The sequence below is a fragment of the Gallus gallus genome, chromosome 10, assembly GCF_016699485.2.
Source record: "Gallus gallus isolate bGalGal1 chromosome 10, bGalGal1.mat.broiler.GRCg7b, whole genome shotgun sequence".
Classification (NCBI taxonomy): domain Eukaryota; kingdom Metazoa; phylum Chordata; class Aves; order Galliformes; family Phasianidae; genus Gallus; species Gallus gallus.
In genome coordinates, this window is record NC_052541.1 from 9,680,649 (window position 1) to 9,697,785 (window position 17,137).

The 17,137-nt window shown below is 38.2% G+C and overlaps 1 protein-coding gene across 3 annotated transcripts in view; it reads left to right on the forward strand.

Moving 5' to 3' along the window:
- The window catches only part of SEMA6D (semaphorin 6D), a 604,413-nt gene that overhangs the window by 341,887 nt on the left and 245,389 nt on the right, over positions 1–17,137 (forward strand). For all 3 annotated transcript variants that reach the window (XM_046899132.1, XM_040706508.1, XM_040706507.2), the window contains one exon: positions 13,314–13,414. The gene's annotated coding sequence lies outside the window, so the exon portion shown is untranslated. The remainder of the gene's footprint in view (positions 1–13,313; positions 13,415–17,137) is intronic.

The following is a 17,137-nucleotide window of genomic DNA, read 5'->3' on the forward strand; positions in this document are numbered from 1 at the left end:
TTTTTCCTTTTGTTCTTTAAATTTGCAAGATGATTTTTTTGTTTCTGCCAATGAAAACAATCTCAAACTGGTTAAGACACAACTATGTAAAGAACAGAGCTGCTTACAATAAGAAAAGGGGGAAAGGATAATAGATGACTGAGCTGTCTTCTTTCATTTTTTGACCTTTAATTGAAAGATTGAAGATAAGTAGTTCCTGGGAGAAAGCAAAAGGCTGATTCACTTACCCTGTAGCTTGAGTGAAAAAGCTTCCTGGAAGCCTTACTATATGTTATGAATCATCCTCTTGTCATTCCAAGAAGTTCATAGCCAAATAAAATGTTAGAAATGGATTGATAGTGGAGTGACGGGCAGTAGGGCCTAAGTGAGAGGTTAAAGGTCTTGAGATAATACATTCAGGCATCCCTTAGGACATTTCTGTAAAGCTGATGTTTCTGACCTCAGGAATCCTTGTCTCGCTGTATTAGGATTCACTGTTCTCTTCGAATAATGTCATTTTGAAAAGTTCACTTGTTTTGTATGAAGTTTTAAAAATGAGAACTGTTTCAGTTTTCCTTCAAGGAAATCAGATGGAGTCAGCTTTGCTTGATGCTTATGGGATTGTAAAATGTATGGGCTTGACTGTAGGTGTGCCATTTCAAAACCTGAAATGTAAATAAGAGGGGTAGTTGTACATAGACCTGATCACAGTAAGCTCAAAGGAAACCGTTATTAAATCCTTGAGTCTTGTGCAGCTTACTATGGGTGGGAGAGAACAGGCTTTTGCATCTTACGAGAAAACAGAACAGAGTAAGAGCAGCAATTTCTATACTTGGGATGGGCTCAAGCATCTTGCAGTATGGCAGCAATTCAATTGGCCTTGAAAGCGTGTGATCTCCTTACTCTTTTTCAGAATGACATCTTCACAAGCTGCTAGCTAGTACATATCCTCACTGCTGCTACAGAGCTACATATATATTTATTTATTTATACATAACTGCTTCCCTTTTTTATAAGATGCACCTTTTGTTGAGGTGTTAATTCTGTGGCTGTTAAGCTGAGTACCGGGAAGCAGAATCCCACAGAGCCATGTATTGAGTTGCTGTGTGTTGCTGTATACAGTATGTTTATGACCTTGTGTAATTGTAAATTGAGGAATGGTACATTTTCTCTCATTTTTGCTTTTAACCAGACATGAGGATGGGGTATGAACACACCTTTTGCTTTGCTCCTCCAACATATGTTTGGTCAATGCAGAGTGCTTCCAGACCTCCACAGGAACACTCCTGCAGTGTCCTCTGCAGTGAGAGGCAAGGAAGAATACAAGGGAGTATGCCAATACTGGCTTGTTCAGGGGCAAAAGTAGCCCAACGATTTAATGCCTTTTTAAAGTCTTGATAATTAGGACTACCAAAATGTTACAACTTCATTGACACGTTCCCAATTTAAATAACAACTGAGACAGACAGTCAGATGTTTCTTAGATTGACTGCGCCAGTAGCATTTAAAATGATCTCACCCTGGATTTGAAATGAGCACTTCACTGGGGTGAATATCCTACTGAAGAGTGAAGGCTTAATATGCCTTTTTCTGCTGATATTGTTTAGCTGGAGACAGCTTTCTGCAAGACTGGATTACCAGGGCAAAAGTGCATTGATTTACATTCTGAAGGTTATCTTTTCAGTGGAAAAAGGCACAACACTGTGTGCATTGTCTGTTTAAGTGAAGATTTTGAAGAAAAATATATGCTAAAATAAGTCTAGAGTTCAGGGGGTATTCTGTTGTGTGGATTTCTAAACAATGTGCTTTTAAACCTTTTACTCCTCCAGGATTATGCTGTGTTTGCTCATTGTTTTGCTGCTCCTACTAGTATGCTGGGATGCATCACAATAATATGTTCTTAGCCCTAGCTTTTTGCTTTGGCCATTGACTTGTTGATTTGTTTGTTTGTTGATAAAAGGCAGTCAAGAAGGGATGATATGGTACCTGAGACCCCTCTATACAGAATGTCATTTGATGGGAATTAGATAGTGAGTGCTTCATGTGGAATCTTCTCTGAAAGTAATGCCTCCAATTTTATTATGTTGGCCCATGATGGCGGAGACAAATATTGGCGGTATGGCGGTAGAGGCTGAAATTTCTCACCGGTATTCCGTTACATGTTGTTGCTGTGTGACAGATGGGAGCAGAGAGGCAGTCTGATAGAAAGGTGTCTTGCATGGAAGTGTATATTAAACAAAGGAAAAAAAAAATTCTTCTAAGTGAAAAGAATGGCACCCATTGACATTCATGTGTCGAACATTTGTGGAGACCAAACAGTGGATATGAGCACAGTGAGGCTGTGGGTGGTGAGTTTCAGCAGTGGCAATGGGTCGTCTCTGCTGGTGCAGATTTTTACAAGTATGACATGCAGGCTTTTGTTCATGAGTGGTGAAAATGGTGATGACCATGTTGAACAAATAGAACTATTTTATTAACGTGTTATTGTTCTCTTTGTATCTGTTGTACTGTGTGTGGAAATTAATAGGAGGCATTACTTTCAGAAAAACCTACATATATCATTATTCAAAGTGTTTTGTAGGATTGATTTATGTACTTCTACTTTAACAATAATTGGAAACTGTTGTTACCTTTGTAAAGGTCAGCTTCTCTACTTACTCACATGAGTAATATAATTGATTGTGGCGCAGCTGCTCATGACAATAAATGGATCTGGACTTGATAGCATGTTGAATGGAACTGTCTCCAGTAAATCTGTATGTAGATCTTGAATTAAGCTTCAGAGTAGTACACCTTATCTTTTTCATATCTTACTGTTTCTCCCTTTCTTATTTTGTTTGACTAGGATTCTGTTAAGAATAATTTTTATCCTTTCATATTTACTTTTACAGTTTTCAGCTGTACTTGTCATGAGATAATTCAGGACACTCTCAGATCCTTCCCCAAATGCTCTGTTGGTTGGTCACTCTCTGCTTAGGGTAGAGCTGGACAAATAGGGGTTTTCTAGCCCTGTGCATTTGGTTACTGTATTGGTTAATGCCAGGATGGCATTACTCTATCACTCAGCACTGTGCATATTGTGTTGTGAGGCCTTAGAATTTCAGCTCAATATATAAATACAGAAGGGAAAATTAAGTTTAAAATTTAAAATATAGATACATAAAGAAGTATGCAAAATTACTGTTTTGGGGACAAGGTCTTTACCTGTATCTGTGCAGCTGAAAATCGATCCTATAATTCTGCCTTGCTATCATTTTTCTGAAGTGAATGAGGTCCATATGCTTATTTTTGTTCAATTATTTCTGACAGTGTTTATTTCTGACACATTAACCAATTGCTTGTAGTTACAATTATCTCAAAGGACTGGAATTAACATTTTAATAAGATATAATCTGCTTCCATTCATAACTTCTGAGTTTCAAATTATAACACATATAATACTTCAGCATTGAATCATTTGAGGGATTCTACAGAATACAGAGATAATTGAAATGAGGATTTGAATTTGGATTATTGTAAGGAGGATTAAATTCAATCTCTGAACAGCTTGAAATATTTTATGTTAATACAAGACAAGAAAAAGTGTTAGATTTAGAGCATCGAACCCACGGTTCATTGGAAAGCAAGAAATAGACGTATTTTCCTCTAAGTTTGAAACATGTTAGAACTGTAAAGGTAAAAAAAGAAGATTTTATTGACATCTGGGGAGCTATAGGAGAAATAAAGCTTTGGGATTTAGGAAATCTCATGCCAATTGATAGAATAATGGAATGCATCAATTACCCCATAATTATAGACAAATAGGGTAGAAGGTACCTTAATGCATCTTCCAGTCCATATGTGTCCTTCAAAGCATAACATGCAGGATACTAATGTCAGCTCTGACAGACATTCCTCTAATTTTATGGTCAGGACTTCTAATAGTGGGAACTTTCCAGTCTCACTAGACAGGCTATTCCCAAGTTTTAGTGTCTTTACTATTAGGAAAAATCTTCCTTCCTACAATTGCATACAATTATATGCCCTGTTCCTCTGGATCCAAACATTACTTCATTCCTCCTGGCGACTGACACTTGTCTTCTTTAAGGCTGTTGCATTCCTCAAATGCTGTATACACACCACTTTTTTCCTTAGGCTGAACAACTCAAATTCTTTGTCACAGGTTATGGTCCCTTGGTCATTTTCACTCTCACCCTCCTCCAGATTTCCTTGTCTGTCCACATCTCTCTGCAGTGCGCAGGATTGATGTTAAAAGTGAGGCCTCAGAACAGCACATTGTTGTGGGGGTAGTTCTGATGCAGTCCAGGCCGCAGTTCCTATTTTATGGGACAGCATGATGCAGTTGGTTCACGCTCATTTTGTAATCTACTACCTAGCTCTCTTGCTGTCCTCAGTCCTGCATTTCTGATTCTGCTCGTTGCTCCATAAACCTAGTTGTTCTCTTTAGCCTTGTTCAGGTTTATCTTTCCCTTCCGCCTCTGTACTACATTTTCAGTTAGTCAAAACCTTGGTTTCTATTCCCATTCTCCAGCATTCCTGCAGACCTTCCCTCTTTGGTGCCATCTGCGAGCTTAGAAAGCATCCCTCTGTTGTGAAGCTTTGGAGAGAGCCAGACCTGGGAAAGACAGAGAGCTTCTCCCTTAGGTGGTTACCTCCATACTGTGTCACAGAAGGAAATGGTGTTTGTTGGCCGTAATTTGTTCTTACAAAATGTGCGTTGGCTGTTACCTGCCTTCTTATAATCTTCCAGATGCTTACAAAGAACTTTTACTTCCTTTTTCTTTTTCCCTAGCAGTTGAAGTTAAGCTATTCAATAACATTTTTCCAGCTACTCTTGCCCCTCACAGCCCTTAGCACATACACACACTTTTTAATATTAGGACTGGGTTTATCCTTTTAATATCTCTTTCTCTCCAAGTTCTCATAGATAATCACTTCTGAGATTCCTTCAGCTTGTTCTCTGCATATTTTATGATGAAAATCATCAGGTCTAGACTGTCTGAAATCACCTTAATTACCTAAATATTCTCTAACATGTTCTTTTCTTCTCCTCTGGGACCTCAATCTTTTTCTTTTTCTATCTTTTCTATTTAATGCAATAGAATCTTAGTAATCTTAGTCTGACTTACTCTATTCGTTTACAAAGGTGTATACCCCTTCTGCCAGGTCTCTGAGCATAATACATTCACAGTTTTGCCACGCCACAGTTCAGGAGGTTATAAAGATGTAGCAGAGATTTTGTGTGTCCTACTGGAGCAGTCTAAGGAATCTCTGAATTGCAGTGATGCACCCACAGAGCAGAAGGTGAGTAGTGCAGCTGCAAATACCTGCCAGGCCATGGAGCGGCAGGCTGAGCCGGCATGCAGGTGCAGCTCAGAGATAACATTGGTGTGGGAGCTCCCTGGAGGTCTGCTCTGCTTCTACAGACAGTGCACTCCGATCAGGGCTGTTGCCCTCAGAATAGAGGCAGAATTTTTAACTTACTTATGTTGCATTACTGCAGTTTCCTCCTGTGACACACCTTAGTTAGCGTGTGATCTGGTTATTAATCATAGCATCATATATAGAGGGAATGTGGAGAGGCATCCTAGCCCACTCCTTGGCAGATTAAAATTGAAGTGTTTTTTGCAGATATTTGCCTCATCTGCTCTTAAAAGCGCATCGGCCCTTCTAAGTAGCTCTTGTAATATCTAACTGTCCTAATAGCTGAGAAGAGTTTATGCTATCTAAATAATTCCTTTTGCATTCTAATGCTTTTATTTTCTTTCTTCTCTTATCCAAGTCGAAAAGGAGAGAAGTTCTTTATCTTCCTTTTTATAGAAGTCACGTATGTACTGGAGGTTTGGTATCTCATGCCCAGGCAAGGTAGTTCTTCAACATTCATGGCATTTCCCTTGAAATAATGGTTTAAATGCATTAAGGCCAGAGAATAGCTTGTTGAGTTTTGGAGATGACAATGTGAAATCATGTATTGATTCTGTTATTAACCTAACGTACATTTGATCAGCTTTTCTGGATTCTCATTACACAGTCCTCTGTGATGCTAGATTTTATATTTTGTTATATCTTTATATTGTCACAGTTACAAGTTTAAACAGGACAAAAACTGAACCTATGGAAGAATCAAATTTGAACACAAATATTTAATTTCCTTATAGCTTCCGAAAAGCAAAATCTACCCCTAATGTGAGCAGATGCAATTCTTTGCACTTACTGGAGGTATACTGAATTATCAGAAGTCTGAACTGTCTTTTCACCTCAATATTGGTTATTGTGTATGTGCAGCAGCCACAAATCTCCTGCCAGTAACACTCCATGAAAATGCAAAGCATACAAGGATACGTATGTATGGTTTTATGGAAATGTTATAATAGAAAGTAAACTGAGACTGATAGAGTAGTATTAGTTACCATACTCCAGTTTGCACAGTTAATAAAACAGCATATTTGTGAAACAATTTGTAGGGGATTGGCACTGCAGGATTTTCCAGACTGTGGGTTAGATAAACTGTTCTGTGTTCAGCAAGACACATGTAAGGACTGCAAGCTATTGCTGTGAGACAAAGTTTGAACCCTCTTATGGAATCAGAAGAATGAAATACTAGGATAAGTGGAATTGCATCTTAAAATTTGTAAATTGATGAAGTGGCTTGAGAGAGGAAGAGTAGTAGCAAACAACAGAAACATCATTCAGGAGAAGCGGTAAGGAATAAAGATAATAGAGAAGCAGGACTAACACCTTCTCATTAAAATGAGGTATTATTGATACTTCACCTTGTGAAGGGCAAAACTGGAGTTCAGAGGGCTCAGCCAGAGGAGATGAGGACACGCAGAGTGGTATTTGCATGAGGTTCCGTCATCCCATAGTGATAAATCTGAGCACTCTCAGTGGTGCCAATGCCTCACAGTACACTTCTGAGAAAGAAGGAACAGATAACAAAGGAAATGGTGATGGAATATGCTAAGGAGTTGCATAAGCACTGTATTGAGGCCAGTTTCACTCTGGGAGCAAGTTGCTTCCCTGATACAAAAGATGGAGTGGAGCAATACAGACCTATAGTTTGTGTCTGCATAATATCCACACAAGTACAATCTGCATTATATTTGTCATTCCAAAACTGCATGACAACTTGGATCCAGCACAACACACATGCACAGAGTACCTTGTCAGGTGGCGGTCTGGCACAACTCTGATCTGGCTCATAGCTCTCAGCATCATGTACTGCATGGAATCACACACATTTCAAGGTGTTAGAGCTTAGCTGTAGTGTTGGAATTAAAAATGAAAGATATGAAAAATGTAGCACTACTATGTAATTAAGGTGAAACTGGATCTCATTTAAATGCAGTTGTCGAGTCAGCATTTAACTTTTTGCAAGATACATGTTTTCATGGGGTAATTAGAATATCCATAGCATCTTGGTCTTCTGTATTCTGACTTTTCTTTCCTGTTTTCTCTCTGAGTAATAGCAGTCGTGCTACATGATGTGAATTCGCTGTTACTCTTAAAATGCAGCATCTTAGGGAGATACAAGAGAGAGCACAAAAGATCTAAGCAATAAATAGCAAACGTAAACTCTGTTGGGCCTGGATAGAGAGAGAAATTTAGAAGATCCTTTTTGTGATACTATGCATATAAGAGCATTGCCAAAAAATGGCACATGGGAAAAGATCTTTGTGGGAAAGGGACATAGCCATTGGCATATTTGAGATGATTGAAACCAATGACCAAATGCTTGTTAAAAGTTAGTTATTAATATTTATGCTGAGACTTTCAAAGGAGCCTAAGGGAGATGTATGCTCCCGACTCATTGAAATTCAACAGGAGCTGAGTGCCTAACTCCCTTAGCTTCTGCTAAAAATCCCAGCCTTAATCTCTGTATAACAACCCGATTTTGATGTTTTACAAACCATACTTCCAATAATAAAGATATGTTCAGGAAGCTGGCAGGATGCTGTAGCTGTTCATATTGAGTTTCTGCATTTTGACGTAGTTGTTTAAAGGACTTCAGATGGAAATTTGTAAAGCGAAGCAATTTCCAGCTGAAAGCCTTGTAACACAGGTTTCAGCCTGTATTAGCGATGTAAACGTATGCATTCAACTTTGTAATGAAATTTATGAAACCTAATGAGCATATTTTTATTGTGCTGTAATACTATGTTGGATCTGTTCTCCCTTCTTCATTTTTCTTTGCCTACAGCTACAAATAAATTTGACATGCCATATTATTATGTTGCCCTACTTCACTGTACATTTATAATATTACCTAAAACCAGGACCTTTATGGGAAATTGCTGCCAAAAGTGATTTTGCATCATGACTTTCAGTCATATGAGAATATTGTACAAGAGACACCCAATCATTTGAAAAATAAGTTGAGAAATAAGTATTTATTTCTATTGCTATTGCAGCTGTGAATCTTCAACTAGCCAAGACTGCCTAGTCAACTGCTTTCTTCTAAAACTCACTGTAACTTTGTGAACAGTTACAAACAGGTAGTGGTAATTTTAACTGACAAATGACTGTTTTTCTTCAAAGTTATCTATGTTGACTGTGCAAATTCAGTCTTCAGTTACACTCCTGTAATCCTACTGTTGTCAAACTGATTGCAAAAGTGCAACTTGGAAAAAGGAAAACGTTCCATTTAATTGATATATCTGCAAGCCTCACTGCATCATCCCAAATTATTTTGTTTAGAATGTACACAAGGGTCGAAATAATGTAATGATCCAGCTAATTTCCTTTCCAAAAATGAAGTGACCCACTAAGTCTGAATCCTCCTGAACAATTTGAATTTCTGCCCAAGTCTTTTCTGTTGGAAGAGTGGGAGAGTTCCTGTCTCTAGCAGCCTTTAGTATATTGGTGTGTTGCACATTATTGTTGTTGTAAGCTGTCTGCTTAAACCACAGGTCGTGTATTTATAGACTCATAGAAATAAACTATAAAAAGTAGGACTGATTGCTAATCAGTGACCTATTGTAGTTTAGTTAAGCTACGCTGCGTTATAGTACTGGGATCATTTCAGGCTTTAAAATGGCAGGCAATGTTTTTCAGAATGATGTTTCTTTGAGCTTGTTTTGTATCCCAAGAGTTGTAACAAAGCAGAGGCAAAATATATACGAAGCACGTTAGCATCATATTAATGTTTATGGGTGTAGATGGTAAGAACAGTGTATGGATGTAGACAGTGTACCCAGTGAGAGATGAACAGCTCTATCACTCTTCTTGTACGTGCTACCTCTAATTCAGGCCCTTTGGCTCTAGTGCCTTGTATGTGATATAATATTTTGTATTACTCAGCAGTATCCAATGTCCAGCTGGAAACTGAGGATTCCCTGCTTGCCTGAGGACATGTACAGGGAAATAGACCTTAAAGTTAATCTCACTGTATGACTGAAGAACTAAATACTGATCTTTTTGAGAGTTCTTTCTCTAAAGCCAATGGAACTGTTACTCACATATCTAAGGAACCAGTTGGCTCAGACTTTCCAAGAATCCCAAATGGGATGGGATGATTTGTTTTAGTGACAAAGTGCTGTGTTCTGTGTCTGAACTAGCTGAGGGATTTTAATATTCTTGTGCTTGATTAGGAGTTCACGCAGCAGGTGGAGGTGGTTGAACTTCTCTCAGTTTCAAAATACATGGAAAATAATTAAACAGAAGAAAATGTCAACTTTATTTGTTAATGCTTTTCCTCCACTCATTTTGCTTAATTATGAAAATTATGAAGTTCTTCTTTTTGAAGTTTGAAAGTTTTAAAAAAATATATTCCATATTCCACAATTTCATAGTTCTTCTGTCTTTCTTTTAAACAACTCCTAAAATGAACGTTTTTCTTCCTGTCATGATTTAAGTTTTTCTGCCTAAGGCATGAGAACACAGAATTTAATAGTGACCGTAAATGGTAACATAGATTGTCTTGGCTTCAGAAGCTCCTTTCAGCTCCTCTTGTGAGAGAAGATCTTTGGTACTCAGAGGTTGCGTAGTGAAGTCCTAGACCCACTGAAGGCTCCCATGGATTCAGTTACTTACTGGGAACAGAATTTCGCACTTTTTTAGCTATGAAAATGCCTCAAACTGCACCTGTGAAGGTCTTCTTTACAACTTTTTGAAAATCTAACTATTCAGCAAGGCAGCATCCAAGTTGTAGAGAAGCTACTAAGCATTGCCAATCCTGTTAACATCATTGTGATGAACGCAAGTGCAGTAGGAGTCATCCGACAACAGGCAGCAGGGTAAAGCCTTGTCTTCCTAAGCAATTCTACTCACACAGTCTAGAGCAATCTTTTCATCCTTGTTTTGTGAGTGGAATGGTATCTTTGTCTTCAGAATCATGTAAACTGTCACTGCCTGAAACATCACGTTGGGCCTTGTCATGCCTGTTTATATGAGGCTGATTGTGTAGTACTAATCTACAGGCTTTGAAACTGCTTCACTTGCTAAATCCAGCTGAAGACTGAAAAGTGCTCAATAAATCCCTAGAGTGCTTTAACTTTGAAGAATTCTTTTGCAAGCGAGACAAACAGGATTAGTACATGTGGCCTCCCATAAGGGATCGCCTTTTCACTGACAGAGCACCTTTGTCATTTTTCCTCTTATCGACAACACTTGATTTGAAAGGTAAGGAGATCAGTAGGTTTATAATAGCATCTTTTTAGCTTGACCCTAATAAAATATCAGTTGAAATCTCTGTAGTACAAGATTTTGATTCTGAGGTTTCTAATTTAGCTATAAAGTGTGTTCTGGGCAACATTTTCTGATAGAAATATATGTTGAGGTCAGTGGAAGGCTTTCTAATTGATTTCAGCGGCTCTTATCAGATCATAATTTTTTTTGTTTGTTTGTTTGTTTTTCTTGCTATTTTTTTCACCACTTGGGATTCCAGCCCCTGCAATAAATATATTCTACCATTTAAATTAAAAAAAAAAAAAAGACAAATTACAGATAAACCAAATCTCACACGAGCACTGCAATTAAGGGTTTTGAGATTGTTTGGCTCTCTTAAGTATTTTAAATGACTATACTTAAAATGAAGATTCACAGCTGCAACAGCTAAGCAATCCATGGTCCTGATGCAGATACTTTCACCTATGTGCACACATGTCCTAGTTTGTAATAGCAATGGAGAACTATCTTGTGTGCTGAAGATCACCTGCAAAGCTAAGAGTGGGGTTTGGCTGCCAGGGAAAATGCCTGGATGGTTACAGTGCCTGGAAATTTAGCTCTTGACATTCGGAAGTGTTTCAAGTCCATCAAAAAGAATTCTGTACCCAGAGATGAAAACCCGAATGACTAAATGGAACAAAAGCCCTGCTCAGCCTCTTCGGTGCCTTGGGAACCTTGGCACAATCTGAAAGGCAGTTTGCCCATTTTGGTTGAGCTGAGCACTTCCTCTCCCTGCAGCCATTCTGGAAGGGCACACAAGGTGTTCTTGCACTTGACTGTTCCAGATGAAGAGCTGTGCAGAACACAAGCACTCAGGGGCATCCTTGAGTTTAGCAAGTGATAGCCACTGGCATAGAAATCTTTCTCTGTTATGGCTGCTTCCAGTGTCTGTGTATCATTTGGGCAGCTGAGAGTATTGCTCTAGGACGTGTGGGATTATTCCCTAGGCCTTCTCCAGGGTGAGGAAGATGAAAGCCACATTATCAATGGAAATCCAACCAGCATCCACACTGCTGACTGACTTCACCCCTCAAACAGGATCTGGGCCACTGTACAAAAAGTTTGCTTTAGTTTAGGCAGTGAGAAAATTGTAGAGGACTTGATGAAGTGGATACACCTGGGCAGAACACTAACTCTGCTGACAAAAGCTTAAGTCTCGAAAAAAACGTAGCAGTAATACTTCTCTGCAGAGCTGCTTAATGCAGATGAAGCAATGCACTAAAGACTCACAGAGTGTGAGCTTAGATAGTCCTTGCTGGTACCTTGATATGCGGAGTAGATATTCAGAGAGAGGCGGGCCTTCAGAAACAATTTTCTGTTCAGCATTCCCTATTCATTCATTTAGGTGTGTTGCCCTTTGGTCTTCTGTCTCCAGTGAATTCCCTTTGTAACCAGGATTAGTGAGTTGTGTTACTAGGGCTGAGCGCATTTGTGTCTGAGCCTTAGTCTGCTTTCCTTCTGCATGGTCTCTAGCACAAAGTGCTTTGTAAATAACAGCAAATGCTTTGGCTTGTAACATTTTTCTTATTATGTTTAGCACAGAGAAAAAGCATATTTGACAGCTCTGCAGAGTCAATTTTGAGATAAAATAGATGCTTACATTACTGCAGTTTAAAAAGTTAATGCTATATAGCTGTAGAACTGACTACTTGGATAGAGACATGATGGATTTTAAGTGGCTTTAAGCCTGTCTAATACTAACTACTAATGACTAATGCTAAAAGAAAATATATCAAGCTTTTCTTTTTCTTTCTTTCTAATATTTTTTTTTTCCCATGGAAAAACCTTGAAAAGATGGCTAATATGCGTTAATTTCTCCATCACTTCATGGATAGACAGCAAAACATACAGGAGAGCCTTTCTCTCTGGCTGATTACCCAAATGTATTTTGAGTTACCAACCACATTTAAGAGGCTGCTGGAACTTCTTTGTACAGTGACAAAGTGCTGAAACAGAAAAAGCATTGAGCAGCATAAGCAATGACTTTGTCACAATTATGGGTATCAAACACAAGGTTTTCAGACACAATCCTTTATTCTGCAGATGTTTCAGTTCAATGTGTTGATCAGTGCATTGCCTCAGGAAATTGCCTTGCTGACCAGAAAGTGTCTGTGTGTGCTCCCCTTGCACTTACCCAGCATAACCTTTTCAGGACAGCTTCTAGTTTGAATTTATAGGAGCTTGCAAAATTGTAGAAGAGCGATTGAAACATCCCACTGGTACACCTTGACTCCTTTGAGATGCTACATCTGTAGTAAGCAAAAATACTCTTTGTTACAAGTGAAATTCAGCACTTATGTGTGTAGAATTGTAACCTTTGCCTCTTTGTTTAATGCTCTCCCCTGAGAAGCAAGTGCCTTTAGAAGATTGGAAGATGTAAGCTCAGTCACGGCAACATTTAGTTTTCCTTTCAACATGCTGTATATAAAATCTGTCAGTATGTGATAATTTTCTTGGTACCATAGACACGGGACAAAATCCTGTTCTGACACTCACTCTTTCACTTACAAGAAGTCATGTCAGAAGAAAATTTAGATTTATCTCTATATAATCTCCTTTGCAAGAACTGTAACCAGTTTATAAAGCTGCCGGAGTGCCATTTGTTTCTATACTAGGAAATATCTCTTCTTCAAGAATGTGAATGGTGAATTTGTGCTTTTTCTTTGCAGATGCCCACCCTGTGTCTTTCTGAATTTGAATTTTGAAGATACTGAGAACCAACAACAAATCTTGTAAACTTTGTCGACAGCTGGGAGGATCCATCTTATGGGTGAGCACTCGATGGAGTTACTATTTACATTAATTTTAATGATTAAAGGCTGAACACATAAGTCTGGGTTCATTCACCTACTCTCTGGGCATTTACCTGACATGTTAGGTTGATTGTTCAGTGTCCAGAAAGTCACTGCTATGACTTCCCTACGTGGCTGTAGGGAAGACCTGTTAGTGGCAGACAGCATTGTCCATCAGAAGAACCTGTTTTTTACCTTAGAGCAGGCCTTTGGATTTTGTTAATCAGGTACATCAGTCATTTATACTGATGATAAACATTTGACAAATAATCCGCTCTGGAAGGAGTGTGATTTACTGCTGCAGTCTGTGTTTGTTCTATTAATAACAGTAATAATGTTTGGCAGTGGTGTAAGCAAAGGACAGAACAGATTTCCCAAGCTCTGTCTGGCTGAGTGTGGTTTTCCATGTTCTACTGAGAATGTTTTGCAAGGGCCAGGCCTGTTGGGATCAAAAGAACATGGAAGAACAAGAGCAGAGACTTGCTGCAAGCTTGTCATTGTGTGTAAGGATGAATTGCTGGGTTTGTTAGGATTTCTCCTATGTTATTTCTCTCAGATGGGTTTAATTTGAGACTTGGATCCTTTCGATGTAGCACTGTGAAAGGATTTAATTTTTGAAGTGAAATTTGAGTGGAATTCTGTGTAAATCATGTTGAAAATTGTCTTTAACTTTTTCTCTCACAGAAGGTGTTTGTGTTCCTTGAAAAGTAAAGGAGATCTGTTTTCATTAAAGGAATGAAAACTTGCAAGCTTAAAACACTAATACACTTTGCAAGGATTAGTCATGTCCAGGATCTGTACATGATTTCATTGCAAAACTGTCTTTGTTCCATATGTATGACAGTTTGCAGTGAAAACAATTCCTGCTGGGTCCATTTCTGCAGTTCTGGGTAGCTGTTACATTTTCTGCACCAGTATACAAAGAACCAATACAGCTTCCTTTCTAACACAGCTATGCCGGAAATCCAGTCAGTATTAAGAGCTGTCTGACTGACAGCAGAGCAGTTAAACAAAGGTGAATCACTCACACACACGAGGGCCCTTATCTAGAGTACAGGAACAGGTGTTCACCAACTTGTGCATCAGAGCAGTGTTTCTTCTTTATGGCTGATTGCTTAATGGTGTGACTGAGCCCTGTGTAGTCCGGTCAGTGGAACGTGATAGGTCTCAGAGGGCTGCAAAGGTTACACGCTATTTGGATGATTTTATTCAGCTTGACATCTGGCTTTTCAAAGCCGCAGCTTAGCCCTTTTCTGAAATCTTTTTGATAGCTGCGTCATCTCAAAGAACTATTGCCAAAATTTTATTCATATATTTACTACTTTATTGAAGAACTGTATTCCTTTCAGGTATACCAGTTTGGAATGAAAATATTACTTTTGTAATGCACTTGAGTGTTTTTCATTTTGTGTGGATACAAAGTTTGGGCTCTCTTTCAATCCTTTCTATCAGAACGAACCTTTGTAATATATTTGATTGATAGATTTTATTACTATGGCTACTCCTATTCTATACAGCAGATTTTCTTAGTGAGAGTAGTATCTACCTCTGCCCTCGCTCAGCCTACTTTGTTTATTACTCTTTATTGTGGTATTTTTTCCATTGCTTTTCGTAAAAATAGGCTTGCTAAAGAATAAGGAGCTTCTCATGTCTTTAAACCCCTGGTGTTCTGTACTGCTGCTTTACAGAGTGCATAATCATGCGCACTGAAATTTTGTTGCCTGAAAGTGTTAAGAAATGAAAATCATAGAGAGCTTCCATCTTATGAGATGGCTCTTTTTTTTTTTTTTTCCTTAATTTGCAAAACTCCTTATTTGAAAAAAAAAAAAAAATCTCATTGGGTAAGTCACAATGATTTACTTGCATGCTGCAGGCTGATTTAAGATGCTTATTCGATCAGTCTGCTTCTAATGACACTAGAAATACTGTAATGGATGGAACATTCCTGGCCTGTTCAAAATTGGATTAGATGGTTTACTAATGTAATACTGGCAAGCCAAATCAGCCTGTGATGCCATGGGGATTAATCTATAGGGAATATTTGATCTCTAATGCCCATGTGCTAGTTGAAGTGGAGCCATATCTTTTGATTTAATAAACCTTTTTTATATTTCCCAATGGTATGTGTGTGTTTGAGCAGGATGAGCTAATTGGTAAAATTACGCCTTTTAAATGAAACTTCATAACGTGCTGCTAAATGGAAGAATACTAAGTACTTCAGTCTGAAAAGATTTAGCTGTTGTATACATGACTTCTCTTTGATAGCTTAAATGCTGAGAACAACAAAAATTTGGTGTTCTCTGTTAAAAGACCAAACTAATTATGCTGATACATCTTGTAAAATGCTCGTTCGTTACTGAACTGAGGAGTCATAAAAGGTACACATTACTGTGAGTCCAATCTATTAGGTGTGGTTTTACTCTAGCCATCGCGTGATGATATTAAAATTAACCCTTGGTATCTAGACATTTACAAATTTATAATCAAAGAAATGTTTAGGAAGTAGGTTGAGGAACAAGGAAAAATGCCATAGTGCCATGCTTTCGGGTGTCAGTCATTAGCACTGCACTGTTTGCTGAGGTGTTGGCTGCAGATGTGCCTACCTTGGGGTGGCAGATGGCTTCTGCAGGTAGCACAGAGGCACAGGAGAAAGAATAATGGGAACTGCGGAGTTACAGAGCTAAAACTTCTTCTCTGTTTAGGTGTGTGTGTCTTAGTGTACTTGGACTCTCTGATAGCTTTTACTGAAGTGAATGTAAAATATCCTCATTATGCCCAAGTAATTTTGCTGTTAAATAGGTTGTACTATACCAAATGAAACACAGTGTAATTCTGTGACTAGTTTTGATAACATCAGAGGAAGTCTTCTGATTAAATAAATATATTAGGGTGTGAGTATGTATGTATATATTGTGTGTATGTGTGCCCCCATACCCTGAGTGTATATATATATCTATTTGTGTGTGTATATCTATATATCTATATATATGTATATATACACACTGAGGGTATAATTGACACTGAGGGCATAATGTACAGAGACCTAAAATAAGCAGTCTTTCTTCTTCACTTTCCCCACTGGCTTTCCTGATTCTGTGGCCTGTATTTCAGCCTCCTATACAAAGGGTAGAAATGTGAAACCACAATATTCTTTACTTTCTTCTTAAAATATGTAATTTTTCCCACCAAATTATACATGTCACAGGCCTAAGGCAGATGCGTCTTTCCCCCTCTCAGATCCCTACTAATACCTGGGTTTGACACATTTATTATATTGCATAACACAGCTGGGATTACAGGATTTCCAGTGTTTCAACCACACGGAAGCATTTGTTTCTAACCTTGGCCATTCAGAAAATATCAGATCATAAAACAATGACAGGCTGGTATACAGGAAAATTATTTTAGATCTGTTTTGTGGTTTAAAGAATTTGTTATCATAAATATCGCTGTCATTCCAAGGTCTTTTCACAGTAAGTAAATCTCTTTTAAAAATGCTTTGAAAAACAGCATCATAAAAACAATGAGATCACTAAAATTTTGTCCAAAATCTTTTCCAAGAAGCAACATAAACAGAAAGCATGAGAGTCAGATATTCTGGATGACTTCTGCAGTCTCTGCATTGCCAAATATCAAAATGTCAGTACAAACATCAGTGTATCGTTCTGCATCAAAGCTTGACTCTTTACCTACTGTATTTT